This window comes from Ursus americanus, chromosome X (assembly GCF_024610735.1).
Source record: "Ursus americanus isolate L20-20 chromosome X, mUrsAme1.1.p, whole genome shotgun sequence".
Classification (NCBI taxonomy): domain Eukaryota; kingdom Metazoa; phylum Chordata; class Mammalia; order Carnivora; family Ursidae; genus Ursus; species Ursus americanus.
The window spans coordinates 1,336,760-1,342,393 of NC_142164.1; positions in this window are offsets into that span (position 1 = coordinate 1,336,760).

Genomic DNA, 5,634 nt, shown 5'->3' on the forward strand with positions numbered 1-5,634 from the left:
GAGGAACTGTCATCATTTTACTGAGAACGGTTTCCTTACGTGGACCCTCAGGGCTGACCAGCCTGCCTTGGGGATTTCTGAGTACATCTGCCCCCTGGCTCTCCAAGGTGAGGTCCCGTGCCTTCCGCACAGCTCAGTCGCAGTCTGTGTTTCATCTGTAACTGAGCAGAGAAAGCATCAGAAGAGAATTCCCCAGATTCCCACCTTCCCACTGCCAGATCAGTCCCCCAGCCATGGACCCGAACCCTTTGATCTCCCACCCCCGTGGCTGAGCTGCAGACTGTCAAGGTCAGCCCCTCTGCCTGGGGAATGGCTCCCAGTCCGTGAGCCGCTCAGGGATTGCTCTCTTCTGCATCTCTAATTTTTCTGTCCCTGTTGATCAGTCCTGTGGGCAGACAAACATGCTATCACAGCTTCCATCATTAAAAACACCTGTCCCTCCCACTGTACACCCCTCCGGCTCTTGCCCTGTTTCTGTGCTTCCTCAAGACTTGTCTTTGCTCCTCATTCTTGCTTAATCTCCAGCTGTGGCAGTCAGCATCCGCTTCTTTTCCCCAGGACCTGTGCCTATTTTGACCTAACAATAGGCTTTTGCTCAGCTGAAGATCCATTTCCTGGTCTTCTTTTGCACCTAGGTGGGGCCAGTGGAATGTGAGTAGACGGGTGGGCTCTAGGCTGGGCCTTTCCCTGCCCCACTCCATCTCCTCGCTGGAACGCAAATGTCAGGCAGCCTGGGAAGAGCCAGCCTAGACCACTGAAGGGAAGCTGACTACCGGGGGTGGCTGTGCAGCAACACCAAGGGAGCCCGGGGTCCTGGCGATGGGGAACTGCCACCTTCCCGGATGTTGCTCTTGTTTAAGTAGCCTCCAGCTCCAGCTCGGGGCTTGAACTCACGACCCTGAGATCGAGACCTCAACTGAGATGGAGAGTTGGACCTTTAACTGACTGACCCACCCAGGTGCCCCAGACTTTGGGGCGCCTGGTTGGCTCGCTCAGTAGAGTGTGACTCTTTTTCTTTTTTTTTTTTTTTAAGATTTTATTTATTTATTTGACAGAGATAGAGACAGCCAGCGAGAGAGGGAACACAAGCAGGGGGAGTGGGAGAGGAAGAAGCAGGCTCATAGCGGAAGAGCCTGATGTGGGGCTTGATCCCAGAACGCCGGGATCACGCCCTGAGCCGAAGGCAGACGCTTAATGACTGAGCCACCCAGGCGCCCCAGTAGAGTGGACTCTTGATCTTCGGGTTGTGAGTTCAAGCCCCACATCGTATGTGGAGCCTACTTAAACAATTTTTTAAAATAAAGCAAGTTTAGGTTTACAGAAAAATTGAACAGAGAGTAGAATTCATACACAGAGTCCTTCACTCCCCAACCTCAGCAGTTTTCACTCCTGTTAACATCTCGCACTGGTGTGGGATGCCTGCTACCACCAATGAGCCAGTTACGGTTTATTATTAACTAGAATCCACAGCTGACATTAGAGTTCACTCTGTGTTGTGTGTTCTATGGATTTGCAGAAACGTATAACAACACTGATCCACATTTACGGTACCCTACAGAATTATTTTGCTGCCCTGAAAACCACTCAGATCAAGCTGTAGAACATTCCCTTCATGCCTACGGCCATCCAGTAAGCTGCTCCAGAGACGACCTCTCCTGTGGCATCATCCGTGTGGCTGTCTGTATCAGTTCCTCACTGCTCCTCATTGCTGAGTCGTACCCATTGTAGGGACACCCCACAAATAATGTACCCATTCTCTTGTCGCTTTCCAGGCCTGGCTGTTAGGGATAAAGTGGGTACGTGCAGCCCCTCAGGGGTACATGCCCTGGGCGGAGAGGTGCTGAGCCAGGGAGCGGGTGTGCCAGTTATCAAACTGTCGTCTTTTGGGTCTCAACCTACTTTGCTGTCACCTGCTTTGTGATGCCAGAGTGGGGAGTGTGCAAACCACATTCGTACTTTGCCAGCTGGCTCCATCTTAGGCTCTGCTACCAGAGGGTGTTAGAGGGAGACTGCAAGGCTGGAGGAGGAGGAAGGGACGTGCCCCTTCCTGTGTGTCCCCCCGACAGTCTTCTCCATGCTAGCAGCAAGCAGTTTAGTCCCATGGCACCAGCTGAAACGAATTTTCAAATTTCCCAACACTTACAAAAACAGCTTTGGTGCATCCCACCTCTGAGACACCATCACCAGGCAAGCAGTGCCCCTCCTCCTCAGAGGTCTGAGTCCCAGCCACACAGGGCCCTCTTCTGAGCTCAGGAACCCTGGCACTAGCTAGGCCCTGCCCCTGTCTGGAAGTTGCTAAGTTGGAAGAATTGCAGCCCCTACGCATTGTACCATGAGTCTGCAGGGGCTGCTGTAACAAAGGACAACAAACCAGGGGGCTTAAACAACAGAAATGTATTATCTCCTGGTTCCAGAGGCCAAAAGTCCAGGATCAAGGGGTCGGCAGAGTTGTGCTCCCTCTCAAGGCACTAGGGAAGGATCTCTCATAGTAATGACAGGCAAATGCTTAACCGACTGAACCGCCCAGGCGCCCCTAAAGATTTTAATGTTGAATAATCTCTACACCCAACGCGGGGCTTAAACTTACAACCCAGAAATCAAGAGTTGCTCACTCTACTGCTGAGCCAGCCAGGTGTCCCTTAAAAAGTAAGAGAATGTTTAGGGCTTTCATGCAAGTTCTCTGGTGCCTTGCAAGAGGGTACCCGTTCTCCTCAAGACCCACCACAACCATCCCCTGTTGCCATCAAACCCATAGCTAGGGTCTACTCTGAGCAAGTTTCGGGGGGATAGGCACACACTAAGACCCAAGAGGAAATAGCTTATACACCAAAAGAATAGCAAGATTTTTGTTAATAAGTACTGGCAGAAAGCTGGGAGACTATGTGTAAGAGTGAATTCTAGAGATATTACCCCAAAGAGGACAGAATGTAACATTGAGTTAGACACAATTTATTGAGCTGCGTGCCTTTACGAGAGATTCTGTATTTAACATTAGACTATGCAGCTGCAAGGGACTCTGAACAGCCTATTTGGTTGGTTGACTTAAACTTGAACTCAATCCTGCCCTAAATTCAGTGATGTCAAGATGGCAGAACAATAGAAAATGTGAACAGAACAGTTACCAGCAAGGAGATTGAATTAGTCATCAAAAAACTCTCAACAAATAAACGTTTAGGATCAGACTAGCCAGCACTGAAACTGAGTCCTCAGAAGGCCATTCCACTTTTCTATCAGGGCAGCTGCTTCAGGATGTGGGGAACAGACATGGTAAGACCAGTGAATTCTGTGAGCATGGGCCCGTTGACACACTTCTTTTGCTGTAAAGTGAGTTCCCGGATCAGAAGCAATGCCGTGTGGGGGCGCCTGGGTGGCGCAGTGGTTAAGCGTCTGCCTTCGGCTCAGGGCGTGATCCCGGCGTTATGGGATCCAGCCCCACATCAGGCTCTTCTGCTATGAGCCTGCTTCTTCCTCTCCCACTCCCCCTGCTTGTGTTCCCTCTCTCGCTGGCTGTCTCTATCTCTGTCAAATAAATAAATAAAATCTTCTAAATTCATTCTATGAGGCCAGTATCACCAAAACCAGATAAAGACACCACAAAAAAGAGAACTACAGGCCAATATCTCTGATGAACATATATGTAAACATACTAAGCAACATACTGGCAAACCAAATCCAACAATACATTAAAAAGATCATTCAGCACGATCAAGTGGAATTTATTCCCAGGATGCAAGTGTGGTTCAATATTCACAAGTCAATCAACATGATACATCTCATTAATAAGAGAAAGGATTAAAACTATATGATCATTTCAAGAGTTGCAGAAAAAGCATTTGACAATGTACAACATCCATTCATGATAAAAAAAAAAAAACAACCCTCAACAAAGTAGGTTTAGAGGGAACACAGCTTAACATAATAAAGACCACTGATGCAAAATGCACAGCAAACATTATCCTCAATGGGGAAAAACTGAGAGCTTTCCCCTGAAGGTCAGGAACAAGACAAGAGTGCCCTGTTCGCTCTCACCACTTTTATTCAACATAGTATTGGATGTCCTAGCCACAGCAATTAGACAATAAAAAGAAATAAAAGCCATCCTAATTGGTAAGGAAGAAGGAAAACGTTCACTGTTTGCAGATGACATGATACTACATGTAGAAAACCCAACTGACTCCGCCGAAGAACTACTAGAACAGATAAAGGAATTCAGTAAAGTCGCAGGATCAAAAATTAACATGCAGAAATCTGTTGCATATCTATACACTAATAATGAAGCACCAGAAAGAGAAATTAAGAAAACAATCCCATTTACAATTTCACCCAAAATAATAAGATACCTAGGAATAAACTGAACCATAGTGGTGGAAGACCCATGCCCTGAAAACTATAAAACATTGATGAAATTGAAGATGACACGAAGAAATGGAAAGACAGTCCATGCTCATGGATTGGAAGAACAAATATTGTTAAAATGTCCATACTGCCAAAAGCAATCTACAGATTTAATGCAATCCCTATCAAAATACCAATAGAATTTTCACAGAACTAGAATAAATGATCCTAAGATGTGGAACCACAAAAGACCCTAAATAGCCAAAACAATTTTGAAAAAGAAAAGCAAAGCTGGAGGCATCACAATGCCAGACTTCAAGTTATATCACAAAACTGAGTGATTAAAACAGTATGGTACTGGGACAAAAATAGACACACAGATCAATAGAACAGAATAGAAAACCCAGAAATAAACCCACAACTCTATGGTCAACTAATCTTTGACAAAGCAGGAAAGAAAATCCAATGGAAAAAGGCAGTCTCTTCAACAAATGATGTTGGAAAAACTGATCAGCTACATGCAAAAGAGTGAAATTAGACCACTTTCCTACACCATAAACAAAAATAAACTCAAAATGAATTAAAGACCTAAAAGTGAAACCTGAAACCATTAAAGTCCTAGAAGAGAGCACAAGCAGTAACTTCTGACATTGGCCATAGCAATATTTTTCTAGATATGTCTCCTGAGGCAAGGGAGATAAAAGCAAAAATAAAAACTATTGGGACTACATCAAAATTAACAGCTTCTGCACAGTGAGGAGAACAAAAAACAAAACTAAAAGACAACTTACCAGATGGGAGAAGATATTTGAAAATGACATATCTGATAAAGGATTGATATCCAAAATACATAAAGAACTTATAAAACTCAACACCCAAAACACAAATAATCCAATTAAAAAATGGACAGAAGACATGAACAGACATTTCTCCAAAGAAGACATCCAGATGGCCAACAGACACATGAAAAGATGCTCAACATCACTGATCATCAGGGAAATGCAAATCAAAACTACAATGAGGTATCACCTCACACCTATGGCTAAAATAAAAAACATAAGAAACAGCAAGTGTAGGCGAGGACGTGGAGAAAAAGGAACCCTCTTGCACTCTGGTTGGGAATGCAAACTGGTGCAGCCACTCTGGAAAACATTGTGTAGGTTACTCAAAAAAGTTAAAAATAGAACTACCCTATGATCCAGTAATTGCATCGCTGGATATTTACCCAAAAAATACAAAAACACTAATTCAAAAGGATACATGCACCCCTATGTTTATAGTGGCATTATTTACAATAGC